General features: G+C 45.7%; 1 protein-coding gene across 2 annotated transcripts in view; it reads right to left on the bottom strand.

Moving 5' to 3' along the window:
* cdk4 (cyclin dependent kinase 4) overlaps positions 1-18,657 on the bottom strand; it is a 42,074-nt gene extending 23,417 nt beyond the window's left edge. The window contains exon 1 of one of the 2 annotated variants that reach the window (XM_067976494.1): positions 18,608-18,657. The gene's annotated coding sequence lies outside the window, so the exon portion shown is untranslated. Of the gene's footprint in view, positions 1-1,610; positions 1,868-18,607 lie in introns of those variants that run through there. The other variant, XM_067976493.1, reaches the window with a different exon arrangement.
* Positions 18,658-18,866: the final 209 nt, after the last annotated feature.

The raw sequence follows: 18,866 nt of genomic DNA, 5'->3' as shown, positions 1-18,866 counted from the left end.
TATTCACTTCCTCATCTCCTACATATCTCCCTGCTTGCCCCAACTCGTCCACCTACTGCCCCTGGAAAAAGGTATCCCCCCCCCTCCTCCTCCTCCTCTCTGTCCAATCTCCAACTCTAGCCCTCCATTTGGCAGGACACTGACATATCTGTTGATTCCAACAATGGCCGGGCCTCCTTCGACACTCTCGTGGCCACCAGATCTCAGATAGTTCTCCATCCCCAATCGCTCCTCCTGGTCCAGCAGCCACCTTCATGGCCTCAAATCCACTGGTCGTGAGTGTACCAGCAAGTGATTGGATAGTGAGGCCAATCACCAAACTTGGTCTCATCACCTCAAGGTCAATCCCTCCCTTTCCCCTCCCCAGTCCTCTGACACTGACCTATTGTTGCTCCCCCACTCTCTGCTCCAGCCACTGGGACCTCAAACCCTCACCATCTCCGCCTTGTCTCCTCAACTGAACTTCCATGCCCCTCCTCGCCCTCTTCCCTCCCCCCTATTCAGTGTCTGCTTTTTTGAGAATCTTATTATATAGTCCTGGTCAATATTTATCCCTCAACCAACATCACGAAAACAGATTATTTGGTCGTTATCACATTGCTGTTTGTGGGATCTTGCTGTGCGTAAATTGGCTGCCAAGTTTCTTACATTACACAGTGACCACTTCAAAAGTATTTCATTGGTTGCAAAGCGCTTTGGAACATCGTGAGGTTGTGAAAAGCGCGATATAAATGCAAGTTTTTCCTTCTTTCTTTCACTCCAGAAATGCAAACGGTCACCACTTCATTCTCCTAAGATGGCAACGGGCTGAGCTTTCAGTGATCTTTGGGGAGGGGGGAATTCTGGTTTAGAGTTTAATCAGCACAATCTTCAACGGGATGCTCGTGTTTGCAGATAGTGGCAGATCCGAGGAGCAATTACTGATGAAAAACATAAGCAACAAAAATAAAACTCAGCAGACTGCTACCATCTTGAACACAATCCCCACCAGCAAAACCTCGAACTGCTCCAGTATCTGCTCGTGTATGTGTGTGTTGCGATCTATAAAGACTTTTCACTGAATTCTGAACCATGGCAGCTTGAATGATTCGATGTAAAGCTAAAAGTAAACGAGACTTGTCCCAAACCTGGAGTTTCAAACAGCGGAAAGGGTTAAAAAAAATTGTGGGGATGGGGAACAGCTGGTCTGGATCAGGCGGGGGACCCGAGATATCAGACTGGAGATCAAAAGTTTAATGAAACCCTCGGTTTATTTTTACAGCAAATTAAATGAACACATTTTATTCCCTTCGCACGTGGCAGCATTAAGCAATCCTTTTGTCAGCCTTCTAATCCTGCAGAACTGTAAAATGGAGATGGTCCCTTAAAAAACACACACACAGATGCTCGACAGTGGTCGCAATTCATTGTGGCAACGATGTGTTTCAAATATATATAATGAAAGTCAACCAGTTTCCTCGCCCTCTCGCAGGCGCAGTCCCGCTGTGCTGGCCATTTAGAAATCACTCCCCCGCGATCGCAAACTGTCCCCACTTTACTTTTCAAATCAAATCTCATTTTGCAATTAATTGAAAGGGAGAAGAAAAAAAAAATCGAACAATGATACTTACACTGCACGACAAACTTTCACTGGAGTTCCCAAGATTTCCGAAAGAAATCAATCACAAAATAAAATCATAATCTTTCAACTGCTAGGGCCATCTGGTACTGCAGGTTTTTTATAATTGTTTACAATCTATAAATATTTAAAACGATTTTTTTAAAGTTAAATAATGTTAAAAGCTCCCGCTGAAAGTGACTAAAGTTTGTTTCTTACAGTCACATGAGGTCATTCCCAGAGCATTGTCCTTCCGCCTGCCATGATTGACAGGAGAAATTGACTCCTTTCTGCTTTCGCCTATTGGTGGATTCCAGTTAGTGATAACACTCCCTTTGCTGACTGGCTGGCCAGTTGCCGCTGTTTTTACGGACTTTCTGCGCTGATTGGTGCAAACTGGTCAGCATTGTTGTCATTCTGAGTTTCTGCAGAGTTTAGGGAGGTTGCTTCAAGGGGAAACCATCTTCATTTAGAAAAAAACAAACTTGTATTTATATAGGCACCTGATTAAGACTCTCGGGAACATCCCAAAATTTGGCATATAATGAATTACAGAGTCTGTTATGGAGTATAACATGTGGCAGCTAATTTATGCACAGAAAAGTCCCAGAACGACAATGAGGTGAATGACCATTTCATTTGTTTTTTTAGGTGTTGTTTGAAGGATAAATATTGGCCAGGACACAGGGGCGAACTCCCCCTGCTCTCCTTCAAAATAGTGCCATGGGATCTTTTACGTCCGCCTGAGAGGTCAGACGGGGTCTTAGTTTAACGTCCCATCGGAAAGACGGCACCTCCAACAGTGCAGCACGCCTTCTGTACTGCACTGGGAGCGTCAGCCTGGATTATACCCTTGAAGCCACATCCACTGACTCAGGAAGAAGCAGACTGAGCACAATGCAATGATGTAAATCCTGTGTAAAAGTGTCATCCTCTCACTTGACAGCCATTGTGTCATAAATGGTTCTTTTCCCTTTCTATGAAAACTTGGCCAAATATTTTTTCTTCATGACAGATAGTTCACATCGCCAATAAATCTCATTTGAAATTAATACCTTTTTTTTCTTTTTAAAACACTCCTGCAGTATAAATGTGCTGATCCAGAACAATATCTGTGGGTGCAGGGCACTGTCAGGCTGTGTCACATACTGATTCTTTTATGTGGATTCTATCTCGTTAGTACCTGTAGTATCCGGTTGAGAGTCTTCTTTCTTCGCTGAACAGAGGAGTCAACAACAACAACTTGCATTTCTATAGCACCTTTAATGTAGTAAAACGTCCCAAAACGCTTCACAGGAACGATTATCAGACAAAATTTGACACCAAGACACATAAGGAGATATTAGGACAGGTGATCAAAAGCCTGGTCAAAGAGGTAGGTTTTAAGGAGCGTCTTAAAGGAGGAGACAGAGAGGTTTAGGGAGGGAATTCCAGAGCTTAGGGCCTAGGCAGCTGAAGGCATGGCCGCCAATGGTGGGATGAAGGGAGTGGGGGATGCACAAGAGGATATTAGCATTAAACATTAGCAGAACCCCCCTGCCCCTCACATGGAATACTGTGACCCAGGATAACATTAAATGTCGTAAAGCTCAAATCTGCAGCAGCCAATCACAAGCCGCACCAGCATATTGAATCGGGAGTAAATTCATTACCTCTCAGGTGATGATATCATGGCAAAATGGCAGCAGGACCACAGACATCGTGTTTGTAGAGAAGTGGAAAAGATAAGTTGCCTTTTTTTTTTAAAAAGCAGATTTTGGTGTCTAATTTACATTTTAGAAATATTCCTATTAATCTGCTCAACAAACAGACTGTCCAGTCCAAAACCGGACAGGTAGCAACCCTACTTGTGAGAAGAAAAGGAAAAACTCGCATTTATATAGCATTTTTCACATCCCTGGGACATCCCACATTACTTTTACAGTCCAGTCACTGCTGTTTAGGGACAAACAAAGAAGCTCATTTGTGCACAGCAAGGTCCCACTAACAGCAATGTCATCAATGACCAATTGTGGTGGTGTTGGTTGAGGGATAAATATTGGCCAGGACACAGAGGAGAACTTCCCTGCACTTCTAACAGTGAACAGGGCCTCAGTTTAATGCCTTATCTGAAAGACAGCACCTCCGATAATGTAGCACCGCCTCAGTACTGCACTGAAGTGTCAACAACTTGCATTTATATAGCGCCTTTAACATAGTAAAACATCCCACAGTGCTTCACAGGAGCGTTATCAGACAAGGTTATGTCAGTCTAGATTATGTTCTCAAGTCCTGGACTGGGGGCTTGACCCCATTACCTTCTGACTCAGAGGCAAGAATGCTACCCTTGAGTCAAGCTAGCACTTGAAGGTGAAGTGAGAAAGTTCAAGAAAGAACCCAAGAAGGAAATATAGAAAAAAAAACTTGGGTGGGGAGCGAGAACAGAACTGATTGCAACCGGCTTTACCGACTGTACATTCATTAAAGTGCCAAAATATTGTAACAAGGAAATCCTTGCCGTTTAAATCTATCAATCAAAATAAAATATGTTAAGTGTCAGAACTCAAGTTGTAATTCAGAAGACAAACTGAGCTGTTAGCCCTGAGACTGAGCTGTCATTATGACATCCTGCATTCATCAATTGTTAATGTAAAATACACACCAATAATAGACTGGTCCAATCTGGAGTTATTGGCTGCACACTCAGGACCTGAGTATTTGATGTCAAGACAGAGGAACTATGTACAAATATATACAATCTAGAGCTGATGACTCTTGAGTGATGGACCTAAATGGAGCAGTGGACGAAAGGGAGACAGTCGTTCTTGTTCACTTGTGTGTCTTGAATCATTCAGAGACATCAATCATTTTCATGCAAGTAAGACACCAACAGAGACTAGAATGTCCCAAAGGTTATTCAATCTCTTCGTTCTTTCGTAAAGTGATCAAATTGTTTAATTTTCTCCCCGGTTACCTGGTTAAATTCCGAGGACAGGTGGCATAGACTAGGCTTGTATTCCCTTGAGTATAGAGGATTAAGGGGTGATCTGATTGAGATGTTTAAGATGATTGAAGGATTTGATTGGGTAGATAGAGAGAAACTATTTCCCCTGGTGAGGGGAGTCCGGAACAAGGAAGGTCATTGATGAAGATGATTGGGCCGAGGACAATTCCCTGAGGAACTCTTGCAGTGATGTCCTGGGGCTGTGATGACTGGCCTCTGATTTTCCCTTTGATCGTCCCATCCCCCCCCACGGAATTCAGAATTTGCCTACATTACAACAATGACTGCATTTCAAAAGTAGTTAATTGGTTGTGAAATGTTTTGGGACATCATGAGGATGTGAAAGGTGCTATATAAATGCAAATGTAAGGAGTCTTACAACACCAGGTTATAGTCCAACAAATTTATTTTAAAATCACAAGCTTTCGGAGATTATCCCCTTCGTTCATCTGACGAAGGGGATAATCTCCGAAAGCTTGTGATTTTAAAATAAAACTGTTGGACTATAACCTGGTGTTGTAAGATTCCTTACATTTGTCCACCCCAGTCCATCACCGGCATCTCCACATCATATAAATGCAAGTTCATTCTTTTCTCTTACTCATTAATCACGTTGCCATTCACTTGATGCGCATTAAAGAACAATTTTTTCCTAAGATTTGATAATACCTTTCAGGCGGAAGACCATTATGTGCGAGAAAACAGATTATGCTATTGCCCTGGGAACTAACATCAGTGGGCAATAGTTATACCAACAGCAACAGAACAGAGAATATTCCTCACTAGCATCTGAAAAGGTAAACTACAGTCACTGCTAAATGGGTGAAATTTTAATTAGACCGTTCTTCGGGTCCTTGGTGGCAGCCTCCTACCACCCGAAATCCCGCTCCCGCCCGCCGGCCTCCTCCTCATTTTCGCCGGTTCAGGCGGGATTCCGTCCTGGAAGGTTGGAGTGAGGCCCGGGAGTTAAAATGGCCCGGGACTTTCGCCAAGGCCAGAGCCACCATGGGCGCTTCCCACCCTCCCTGGCCGCATTCACGTGTCGAGTTAAAATCGGGGCTTTAGTAAAAAGGAGAAACTTCAATGTGCTGAAGACATTACAGGTGGTATTCTGCATGTCAGTTTCTGGAGTTGAAGGTGTTCTACCCGTCAGTTTCAGCACATCGCAAGTGTCAGTTTCAGATGCTGCCCAGGATTTTCACTATATTGGAGTTGTGAGACCTGCAAAATTTCATTCCAAGATAGTAAGTGTCTTCTTGGGACAGCCAGAATGAATTGCCACGTGTAAGTGCTCCATCACAAAATGCCCGATACAGTATATGTGCCAGTTAAACGAATTCACACCCTGGGAGTGTTCAAATTTGCTCGGCTCTATAAAATGATCTACGCTGCAGAGGAATTCATCTAGCGGAACCCTTCGTTAGAAAATATTCTTTAAAATGGTTCTGGCTCAATAAATCTGAGTAGCATTAGGAAATGTGATGGTTGATGTAGTTCCTTATGCCCGACTGACCATACATCATTCTTTCACTGCAGAGTTCTGCAGTCAGACCTATGTTGTCGAAACAGGACCTTTTTTTTTAAAAGCTGTAATTCATTAACCACCTGGGCAGTGATTTTGTTCACTGTTGGCTTTTCTCATAACGTTTTGATGCCAGTGCCGCGGAATGGAACCTTCCGTTTTGATCGTGATAAACCACAACAGTGGGCAAAGTAAAGCTTCCTCTGCTCTGCTGCATTGATGCGATTTAGCCGTAACCGCTGAAGGGGGCTTCCTGCTGCATCAGTACGGCATTTTTTCAATTCCGATACCAGACACCTCCTTTCTCGATCAGATTGCCAAATTAGGGAAAATTCTGGGTTGTTTTGTGCTGTAGGCCGCTAGAAACTTGGCTGAGGTGGCCCAAACATTTCGCACAGCATCCTTTCAACCAGATCAATCTGAGCTGGATTACTAGCCAGGCCTCAGAGGTAAAACGGAACTGTCTTCCAACCCAGTGCCTTCTCCAAATGCGCATTCAAAAGAGACAATACGCTGCGGAATTTCCTTTTAAACGTCTCTCGTATAATGAATAAACATAAAGGCCTCGTCGTTCATTAGCAGATGGTAGCCATTTGCTGTTGAGTGCACTCGGGTACACCCGGTTTGTCCTGAGTTGGCTGATCTCATTCACAATAACAGGAGAGGGAGTGCTACAATTAGCCTAAGTGCCGTGGGCTAGGGAGGGGAAAATCGGCCAGGGTTCCTCCTTTCTGATTGTTATCCAGGTAAGAAAACTGCTGCGATGCCCACCACAGTCGAATAACTTGCTGACATTCACTTGCCTCTGGATCATTTCAAATATGGTATCCTTTATGAAAAGCTTTTCTGGGAAGGCCACAGCTTTAATACACTTAAAACAAAAATGCTTTTCACTCAACTTGCAGCAGCCTGATGATGTCGCCGCCATTTTGATGCTGACCTGCCTTGTTTGGTACAAATGTTTCTTCTTGCCATCACAAGGCCTCTCAATGACAGATAAAATGGTGAAGTGTACAGATCTTTTAATGTTTGCACGCTCTACACAGTTGCCCTGTCATTCCTGTTACTGTCATTAGATCGTTACTCAATGTTAACTGAATTCAATCAGACACTAATAGCATTATCCCGGGCGCACCAGAGTACAGGCTGTTACTTTTTCAAGGTTCCTATACTTTTTTTAACTCTAGATATTTTTACTTTCTGTGTTTATGACTAGTTCCCTATGTCCCAGAGAGAGTGTTTTTACTTGCTGAGATAGCTAGGTAAATCCGTAGCGTGCCCAGGGAACGATCAGAGAAAAGAAAGAAAGACTTGCATTTATATAGCGCCTTTCATGACTCTGGGACATCCCAAAGCACTTTACAGCCAATTAATTACTTTTGAAGTGTAGTCAAATTTGCACACAGCAAGCTCCCACAAACCGCAATGTGATAATGACCTTGTGTTGGTTGAGGGATAAATATTGGCCAGGGCACTGGGGAGAACTCCCCTGCTCTTCTTTGAAGGCAGGATCTTCTATATCCACCTGAGAGGGCAGACAGGGTCTTGGTTTAATGTCACCTCCGATAGTGTAGCACTCATTCAGTACTGGTAGGATCAGCCTGGATTATGCAGCTCAAGTCTGTGGAGTGGGACTTGACCCCATTACCTTCTGACACAGAGACAAGAGTGCTACCCACTGAGCCATGGCTGACACTGTGAATGCCCTTCAGTTTATATCAGCTACTGGTTTTATCCTGTGCCTTCACGTGCACCCCCCGCCCCCCCTTTGCTTTCAGAAGGTGACAGAGTGACTCTACATTACACTACACTAGACTGATTTGGGCTTTAACTGCCAAGCAATTTTATTAAACAGTAATAGAATAAGTGAACGGGAGCAGTGACACAACAATATATTTTTACAGCAGTTGTTAAGCTTAGCCAGCTCTTCGAGTAACAGAACATAATAAATAGTTCACAGCTGCTGTTCTAAACTATGATATAAATAATATTATGCAGCCATTCCTTTCCTTTTCTCACCATATATGGAAACTGTCTGTCCTGATTCTCCCTCTTTGAAGGATACAGAAAGACTCCAATTTAAAAGACAGGCTGATAAATAGGTGGCAATTTAGTTCATCGTGCGCTAAATCAGAAGGTTGTAGGTTCAAGTCCCGTTCTGAAAACATAATCTAAGCTGACAGCTCAGTGCAGTGCCGAGGGAAGCGCTGTATTGCTGAGGTGCCTTTCTCTGGATGAGATGTTAAACTGAAGCCAGGTCTGCCTGTTCAGGTGGATGTAAGCGGTCCCATGGGCACTGTTTGAAGAGGAGAAGTGAGATATCCTGGGGCCAACATTCATCCCTCAACCAACACCACCAAAACAGATTAACTGGCCATTCATTCATTTGCTGTCTGTGGGACTTTGCTGTGTGCAATTTGGCTGCTGTGTTTCCTACATAACAGTGACTGCACTTCAAATTAATTCATTGGCTGTGAAGCACTTGGGAAAGTCCTGAAGATATGAAACGTGTTATATGAATGAAAGTTATTTCTTCACCTTCAAAAGGAACCTAGCAAATTTAAACAGCTGCCTGTTAAATTTGAAAGCAAAAGCCGCCAAACAAACACAAATTGAACAAATCCCAAAAGATGTTTATATTTGAATTGAAAGACATTATCCCACCCCCTTCAGAGGACCTATAGCAGACAAACTTTCTAATTGTTGCAGCAATTCTATAACGTTTGACTGGGATATGACTTTGGTGAGTGAAACTGGTTTTTAACCCATTATATATCGTGACAGAATTTTAAAAAGTCACTATCAAGCTAAATCTTAGACAAGAAATGCACGATGAGTCCAATTAGTAAGATCTATCCCAAGGATTCTGGTTACTAGTAGACATAGTGTACAATTTCATTGAAACATACAAAATTCTTACAGGGCTCGACAGGGTAGATGCAGGGAGGATGTTTCCCCTGGCTGGGGAGTCCAGAACCAGGGGTCACAGTCTCAGAATAAAGGGTAAGCCATTTAGGACAGAGATGAGGAGAAATTTCTTCACTCAGAGGGTGGTGAATCTTTAGAATTCTCTACCCCAGAGGGCTGTGGAGGCTCAGTCATTGAGTACATTCAAAACAGAGATTGATAGATTTCTGGATATCAAAGGCATTGAGGGATATGGGGACAGTGCAGGGATATGGGGATAGTGCAGGAAAATGGCGTTGAGGTAGAAGATCAGCCCTGATCTTGTTGAATGGTAGAGCAGGCTCGAGGGACTGGATGGCCGACTCCTGCTCCTATTTCTTATGTTCTTATAAGTGACCACAGGGCAATGCCTATGGGAACGTGCAAAGGAGTTTCTCACCCGTCAGTTGGGTTCAGGGGTGGTGAGTCCATTGAGCATCGACACAGGTTTGTGCAGTTTAGTGAAAGAAAGACTTGCATTTATTTTTATTTTTTTTATTCGTTCATTGGATGTGGGCGTTGCTGGCGAGGCCGGCATTTATTGCCCATCCCTAATTGCCCTTGAGAAGGTGGTGGTGAGCCGCCTTCATGAACCGCTGCAGTCCGTGTGGTGAAGGTTCTCCCACAGTGCTGTTAGGAAGGGAGTTCCAGGATTTTGACCCAGCGACGATGAAGGAACGGCCGATATCCAGCGCCTTTCACGACCTCAGGACATCCCAAAGCACTTCACAGTCAATGCTTTTTGTAGTGTAGTCACACAGTGTAGTCACAGTCGTAATTTCGGGAAATACGGCAGCCAATTTGTGCATAGCAAGGTCCCACAAACAGCAATGTGATAATGACCAGATAATCTGTTTTAGTGATGTTGGTTGAGGGATAAATATTAGCCAGGAAACCAGGGAGAACTCCCCAGCTCTTCTTTGTATAGTGGCCGTGGGATCTTTTACACCCACCTGAGAGGGCAGACGGGGCCTCGGTTTAATGCCTCATCTGAAAGACGGCACCTCCGACAGTGCAGCACTCCCTCAGTACTGCACTGGGAGCGTCAGCCTAGATTATGGTGCTCAAGTCTCTGGAGTGGGACATAAACCCATGACCTTCTGACTCCGGGGCGAGAGTGCTACTCACTGAACCATGGCTGACACCAGTGAAAGAGGATGATTTTACCTCCAAGTTACTGAATCCTCTGATGCCTTTATTGCCTTCCTTGAAATATTTCAATTTGGCTGATTTCCAGCTCAGTGAAATACTCTGAGATATAAACATTACATTAACTCACACAGTTCACTGTTTTTTCCTGGGTCAATGTATTTTTACTGTATTTAAACGCTAATAAATGAGGAACGTTGAATTTTCCCAGCGAGAAATGACTGTATTCATTCATTGCAAATACAAAATGTGAATAGGGGAGATGGGTGACTGAGCAAATAGCAGAAACACCATGCTCGCCACAGATTGCTTATTTGCCCCAATTTTCTCTCCTCTGCTCAGTTGCATTGGTTGCTCCCGAGTTCCTCACCCAAGTGGCCACTCTTCATGTGTGAGTTTAGTCAGTGAGCGTTGACAAGCTATTCGACTGTGAAGGGCTTCGTAACCATGCCCAAGCTTGATGTCCACACACTTCTTTCAAAGTCCATCACAGTAGTGGCGAGGGACAGAGAGGTCCTCAGGAGTCAAACATGATATCTGTATCTCCATACGACCAGCATCTCTACTTAGCTTTTTATTGCCCACTGCTGGCTGCAAGGCTTTGCCGTTAACTGGGTCGCCTGCTCTAATGGGCTGCTCACTACCTAATTCTCTGACATTTCCTCAACTGCAAATGTCCCTATTAGAACCATTAGTAGTCTCTGTGAGAAAGTTGTGAGTTCCCTTTTCCCAGAGAGTGGTTTGAATACTTCTCTATCATTCGGAAATGCTCTATTTCTTAAAAATCTTAACAGCTACATATTTTCCTACGCCATTACATAAGCACTGTGTTTGGATTGTGTCTTCTCTGTCTGCTGTACTGTGCGATGTCTGATTGACTTTGGGCAAGGATTCATTGTAAGCGAGATTTATAAAGGCAATGAAAGTTACATTCTCAAGAAGCTATTATTAAGAATTCTGTCCCTGATGGTTCAGTGAGTTTGCACAGCGTATAGAAAAGAGAAAGAAAGAACTTGCATTTCTATAGAGCCTTTCAAGGCCTCAGGACCTGCGAAAGCACTTTACAGCCAATGAAGTTCTTTTTTGAAGTGTAGTCACTGTTGTAATGTAGGAAACACAGTAGCCAATTTTCACACAGCAAGATCCCACAAACAGCAATTTGATCATCTGTTTTAGTGTTGTTGGTTGAGGGATAAATATTGGCCCCAGGACACTGGGGAGAACTCCCCTGCTCTTCTTCGAAATAGTGGCTGTGGGATCTTTTGCATCCATCTGAGAGGGCAGACAGGGCATCGGTTTAATGTCTCAATCGAAAGACAGCACCTCTGACAGTGCAGCACTCCCTCAGTACTGCACCAGGGAGTGTCAGCCTGGATTATGGGCTCAAGTCTCTGGATTGGAACTTGAACATACAACCTTCTGACTGAGGGACAAGAATGCTACCCACTGAGCCACGGCTGACCAGCAGGAAGGTGCCAGGTTTGATCCCAAGTCTGAGTTCAGTTAGTTAACCTCGGCCAGGGTGGCAGCAGTAGCAGTACTACAATTAGCCTCAGTTCCCCGGGTTAGAAAGACAAAATACAGCCTGGATTTCCACTCCTGCTTGCAATCCCTACTGGATAGCAACTTAACAGTAACAGTACTTCAAAGTAATTTATTGTATGTGAAATGCTTTGGTATATTTCGTAGAGCCATGATAAGCAGTCATATAAAAGCAAGTTTTATTTTTGCACTGGGTAAGGACGAGATTGGGTTCAGTTGCAATCCCCCATTGGTCAAGTAGCGTAGACTGACATATGAAGAATGGTCACTTGGGTGAAAGAGGAGGAGGGGAGAAAATTGGTGAGGATTTTTCTTCCCGCCATGTGGCTTCCCATTGCCCCTCTTAGCCGGCAGTACTGCCGCCAACAGCAAGCACAACCTCATCAGCAGTGGCCGAAAGTAATTGAGGCAGCTCTGTTCCTCTATGGGGGATGACCAATGTCGTGCAGGAGGGGGCCGAGGCAGAAGGGAAACCGTCTGTGGCTGCTGATGGCTGTGCCTTCAGCCGTCTAGGCCCCAAGCTCTGGAATTCTCTCCCTAAACTTCTCCCCCTCAACAACAACAACAACAACTTGCATTTATATAGCGCCTTTAACGTAGTAAAACGTCCAAAGGCGCTTCACAGGAGCGTAATCAGACAAAATTTGACACTGGGCCACATAAGGAGATATTGGGACAGGTGACCAAAAGCCTGGTCAAAGAGGTAGGTTTTAAGGAGCATCTTAAAGGAGTTAGAGAGAGGTGGAGAGGTTTAGGGAGGGAATTCCAGAGCTCAGGGCCTAGGCAGCTGAAGGCACAGCCACCAATGGTGCAGCAATTAAAATCGGGGGATGGACAAGAGGCCAGAATCAGAGGAGCGCAGAGATCTCGGAGGGTTGTAGGGCTGGAGGAGGTTACAGAGATAGGGAGGGGGCGAGGCCATGGAGGGATTTGAAAACAAGGATGAGAATTTTAAAATTGAGGCATTGCCGGACCGGGAGCTAATGTAGGTCAACGAGCACAGGGGGTGATGGGAGAACGGGACTTGGTGTAAATTAGGATAAGCTGCTGCTTAAACCCTGATATCTGAAAGCGTGCATTGCTCAGCTGAGAATGGACTGCAAAACAGCATATCACACAAGAGGCGGGCTTGTAAGAAAAAAGTAAAGAAAAAGAGTGTGTTACATGGGAGAGAAATAAAAAAAAAACGGAAAAAATAGTGCACCATGTAGATCTGTCTCAAAATAAAAATTACATTCCAAAAGAAATCGTCGGGGATTAAATCTTCAGGTTGCAGCAGTGCAGGAGGTGGAATAAGAGTTTTCCTCAGGCAGGATAATCAGACTTGGTGTTGTACTCTTGAAAACAGTTTTTTAATTAATTTTGTCTATTTTCGGCAGTTAAATATTTCAAACTTTGCCCTGTGGTGCAGCCCAGTGTTGTAATACGACAGACTGCTCTCGCATGGATGTTCCGAGTAACAAGTTGGGAGGCTGACGAATAAACAGGTTATTCTGTTCATCCTGTAGGACCTGGCTACAAAGTCGCAGTAAGTAAAGTGAGGGGAGAAAGTTCAAATCGGTAATTGTGTGGGGGGGGGGGGGGGGGGAGGAATGTCAGATAGGGCGCCGAATGGGCGCAATATCATTGGTGTGCCCGCAGTGCCCGTCCTACGTGGCATTCGTGAGGCCTGAACCACTTTCAGGTTCAGGTCTTGTTAACATTTTCTCGGCAACCTGCTGCGTCTGGGACCTCCTGTAAATATTGGCACGCTCCCGGGGAACCCCTGTAAATATTGGCACGCTCCCGGGGAACCCCTGTAAATATTGGCACGCTCCCGGGGAACCCCTGTAAATATTGGCACGCTCCCGGGGAACCCCTGTAAATATTGGCACGCTCCCGGGGAACCCCTGTAAATACTGGCACGCTCCCGGGGAACCCCTGTAAATACTGGCACGCTCCCGGGGAACCCCTGTAAATACTGGCACGCTCCCGGGGAACCCCTGTAAATACTGGCACGCTCCCGGGGAACCCCTGTAAATACTGGCACGCTCCCGGGGAACCCCTGTAAATACTGGCACGCTCCCGGGGAACCCCTGTAAATACTGGCACGCTCCCGGGGAACCCCTGTAAATACTGGCACGCTCCCGGGGAACCCCTGTAAATACTGGCACGCTCCCGGGGAACCCCTGTAAATACTGGCACGCTCCCGGGGAACCCCTGTAAATACTGGCACGCTCCCGGGGAACCCCTGTAAATACTGGCACGCTCCCGGGGAACCCCTGTAAATACTGGCACGCTCCCGGGGAACCCCTGTAAATATTGGCACGCTCCCGGGGAACCCCTGTAAATATTGGCACGCTCCCGGGGAACCCCTGTAAATATTGGCACGCTCCCGGGGATCCCCTGTAAATACTGGCACGCTCCCGGGGAACCCCTGTAAATACTGGCACGCTCCCGGGGAACCCCTGTAAATACTGGCACGCTCCCGGGGAACCCCTGTAAATATTGGCACGCTCCCGGGGAACCCCTGTAAATATTGGCACGCTCCCGGGGAACCCCTGTAAATATTGGCACGTTCCCGGGGAACCCCTGTAAATATTGGCACGCTCCCGGGGAACCCCTGTAAATACTGGCACGCTCCCGGGGAACCCCTGTAAATACTGGCACGCTCCCGGGGAACCCCTGTAAATATTGGCACGCTCCCGGGGAACCCCTGTAAATATTGGCACGCTCCCGGGGAACCCCTGTAAATACTGGCACGCTCCCGGGGAACCCCTGTAAATACTGGCACGCTCCCGGGGAACCCCTGTAAATATTGGCACGCTCCCGGGGAACCCCTGTAAATATTGGCACGCTCCCGGGGAACCCCTGTAAATATTGGCACGCTCCCGGGGAACCCCTGTAAATATTGGCACGCTCCCGGGGAACCCCTGTAAATATTGGCACGCTCCCGGGGAACCCCTGTAAATATTGGCACGCTCCCGGGGAACCCCTGTAAATATTGGCGCGCTCCCGGGGCACCCCTCTAAGTACTGGCGTGCTCCCGGGGAACCCCTCTAAGTACTGGTGCACTCCTGGGAACCCCCCCCCTGCCAAATACAGGCACACCCCCTGGAACCCCCTTCTAAATACAGACACATTTCCCCCCCTCCCAACTCCGCAACGGTTGGTAGCCTCGGGAAGAGAGCAAAACAGTCTCCAACTTTCTCACCATGTGGAATTTAATCTAAATTTCACACACGGCGCGATTTTCTAATCAACAGCTTCGAGGGTTTTCTAAAGGTTTCACATCACAGGCTTTTATTTGGGGGTGAAGAGAAGGTAGAAAGTCAGTTATTTCAGAATTAACCAGCAATGGAAAAAAAAACAGCCCCATTTAAGTATCAGTAATCATTAGGAAATGTTGAAATCTCCATGCAACAAGTTTTCTCCTATCTGCGTCAGCAATGATTCATGGATGACAGTTGCTGATGTCAGCCCCGGGGAGAAAAGGTTAATAATGACCATGGCAATGCTGCGCAGCGGAGGTTTCCTGCATACGATTTATCGTTAATATTACATTTGTTGTCAACAGTGTGAGAAGAAAAATGAAATGAAAACTGAAGTTGATTAATGACAACCTAAAATAAAAAATTAAAGACACTGGGGAACTTTAAGTCTGGCAGTGATTTTCACCTCGACTTACCATCATGTGGTAAGTGACAGTCTGTGCATTAACAACAACATCAACTTGCATTTATATAGCGCCTTTAATGTGGTAAAACGTCCCAAGGCGCTTCACAGGAGCGATTATCAAACAAAATTTGACACCGAGCCACATAAGGAGATATTTGGACAGGTGACCAAAAGCTTGGTCAAAGAGGTGGGTTTTAGGGAGCGTCTTAAAAGGAGGAGAGAGAGGTAGAGAGGTTTGGGTTAGGGTTGCAATTAAGGCTGGTTCACAGATTCCAACGTGGGTTTAACATGGCGGTAATTCGTTTATACATGTGGGCTGCAAATATCAATGTAGCTAGTTATTGGGGAGGTAAAATTCTCATCCTTGTGTTCAAATCCCTCCATGGCCTTGCCCCTCCCTATCTCTGTAACCTCCTCCAGCCCTACAACCCTCCGAGATCTCTGCACTCCTCCAATTCTGGCCTCTTATGCATTCCTGATTTCCATCGCTCCCACCATTGGCGGCCGTGCCTTCAGCTGCCTAGGCCCTAAGCTCTGGAATTCCCTCCCTAAACCTCTCCACCTCTCTCTCCTCCTTTAAGACGCTCCTTAAAACCTACCTCTTTGACCAAGCTTTTGGTCACCTGTCCTGAAATCTCTTTCTTTGGCTCAGTGTCAAATTTTGTCTGATAACACTCCTGTGAAGCGCGTTGGGACGTTTTTGTTACATTAAAGGCACTATATAAATGTAAGTTGTTGGTGTTGTTCGATTTAACTTTAGACACGCTCCAAACTCTGAGAAGTGATTCTGCCGAAGGTACATCACACACTCAAACCAGGGCTTTAATGTTTGTCTGCACCCTAAAAATTTGTTGACAGAAGACAACAAGCTTGGCAATTGGGTCAATACCTGCAGGCATTGTACTATCTGTGGAGGAATGGGAAGGGTGCAGGAATATGAGGGAAGGACAAACAGGAAAATTACCCTAGGTAGAGGGCCTACTACCATGACTACTGAATTCCCATCCGTCAGCTGAGCAGCGACGTTGGGGGCCGATTCTTGCTAGGTTTAACATGCCAACCGAGGCAACATCCTGGGGTGTGGCACTTGGAGCCACTAGTGAGAGCTGGGTGAATCGTCAGGACCAACTGCTGGGTGCAGTTGTTTGCTATGCACTGCTACCTTTAGAGCTTACTCCATACACCCAAGGGAGAGAGTCAATGGGCCCTATATTTAGATCTATCAGAGGAGCAGTGTATGCAAAGGTTCAAACTCTTCAGGGAGACTCTGTCTGAATTGCGTATGATGTTGGACGTGGTTCTAAAGGGATAAGAGACCCCAATCACTCTGTCTGCTGCTATATATGTGACAGTAGCCATTAATGTTCTGGCTACAGGGTCTCTCCAATCACCAGGAGGTGATTTTTCTGTCATTAGACAAGGCGCCATGTTCACTTGCATTCGATCCACTGTTCAGGAAGGTCCATCCATTTCGTCAGCCGTGGCTCAGTGGGCAGCACTCTCGTCTCTGAGTCAGAAGGTTGTGGGTTCAAGTCCCACTCCAGAGACTTGAGCCCATAATCCAGGCTGATACTCCAGTGCAGTACTGAGGGAGTGCTGCACTGTTGGAGGTGCCGTCTTTCAAGACCCCATCTGCTCTCTCAGGTGGACGTAAAAGATTCCAAGGTGCTATTTCAAAGAAGAGTAGGGGAGTTCTCCCCGGTGTCCTGGGGCCAATATTTATCCCTCAACCAACATCACTAAAACAGATTATCTGGTCATTATCACATTGCTGTTTGTGGGAGCTTGCTGTGCGCAAATTGTCTGCTGCGTTTCCTACATCACAACAGTGACTACACTTCAAAAAGTACTTCATTGGCTGTGAAGCACTTTGGGATGTCCTGAGGTCGTGAAAGGCGACATATAAATGCAAGTCTTTGTTTTTCTCAGCCTAGCTGAGAGATGGAGCACTTTGCAGTGGCTGAGCAATGAACCCTGGGGCAGGGGAGGGGAGGGGATCGAGGGTGAGACGTCCCGTGCTTGAAAAACGTGCCTCTAATGAAGGCGACCGTTGATGGCTGTTACAGCCCACACCTTTCGGCCAAAGGTCGCTTCCATGAGGGCAGGAAATTAACAGGAAGGGGGTAAAAAACAGAGGCAAACATGCCAAAAGAAGCCAACACATTGCTGATTCATTCAATTCACAAGGTGAGGTATTCATTGTGACTCATCTGGACCGACGTTGGTGGGCTACTGATCTTTCACATGCATGAAAAGCAAAGTGCAATCCTATCCAATATCTTGCACAGCCTTTCAATTATTAATCGACCCCAGAGTCACAGGTTTCCCTCTTGCAACCGGTTTCCACCACATTCACTGACACAGAAGTCCAACATGAAGAATTTATTGTTTGCTAAATTGTGACAGAGCTGCTCCCGAAATCATTCCTTTCTCACAGGGCAGTCAGGTGGCGTTGCTTTTTGTCATCCCAGCTTGCGTTGTGTGCAGAAGCCTGTTTACAACGAACCCAGGAAGATCCTGTGTGACGCTGGTGCTATAGATAGTTCCTTCTTTTCTAAGTGTAAATTACAGAGGGATGGAGTTTTTTGGGTAATTAAGGGTAATGACAGGATGTCGCTCTGTGGCGTTCACTCTCTGCATTGAGAAACTACACCTTGTTGATTTCTCCACTCTCTCTCTCCACCCTCCCCTTCCTCCTCGATATACTTACTCATACTGGGGTACAGTTCCACAGCTGCCAGTAGTCAGCCTTCATGCCTGGGCCTTGGTGGTGAGTGTCAGCCAGCTACTAGGCCATGGGGAGCACCGCAGCTGAGCCCAATCCTATCCTCACCTGACATCCACAGGTGTGCAATGTCCAGCCAAAGATCTCAGTATAACAAGGAATCTCGGCTGCTTTGTCTCCTCTTCAACCTGGTGGGCACGGAGGTGAATTGTTGCTCTCCTATTACCATCCTGTCTAAGATCAGCCCTCGTAACACAACTAAAGGATTGAACCCGGGATCTTCCTGCTTTTCAATGGCCTCATACCACACTGGGCGGTGCGTTTACCACAGCCTCGTCAGGGAGAGTTCTACAGTTTATTTTCAATGACAAGCCACTGAGAACAAACATTAATCTTTGCGATTTCTTTTTTCCCCCTCAAACTCCTAATTTTTTTTGCTTATTAGCTAGCTTAACAACAGTACTCACATAAAAGGCCCTGGTTTACCTCGACTCACATACAGGGTCCTGGCTGTGTCATTTCCTTTTTAATGTGTCCAGCTGTGATGTTTTTTTCCTTCTGGAAATGTGATTTAAAACCTAAGATACAAAAGACATTGAGTATTGTGAGGGTTAATTAGTAGGTAAATTGAATGTGATGAGGGAAGTGAAATGACTCTTCAGATGATTAATGATGACTAGTGGGAAATTAATAAAGTGAGGATATTGCTCTCAGTGACCTACACTGTCCTTTGTTCTGCTAAAAC

Source organism: Heptranchias perlo, chromosome X (genome assembly GCF_035084215.1).
Source record: "Heptranchias perlo isolate sHepPer1 chromosome X, sHepPer1.hap1, whole genome shotgun sequence".
In the NCBI taxonomy this organism is placed as follows: Eukaryota; Metazoa; Chordata; class Chondrichthyes; order Hexanchiformes; family Hexanchidae; genus Heptranchias; species Heptranchias perlo.
The sequence above is the reverse complement of the archived record's forward strand: the minus strand, read 5'-3'. Positions and strand labels throughout refer to the sequence as shown.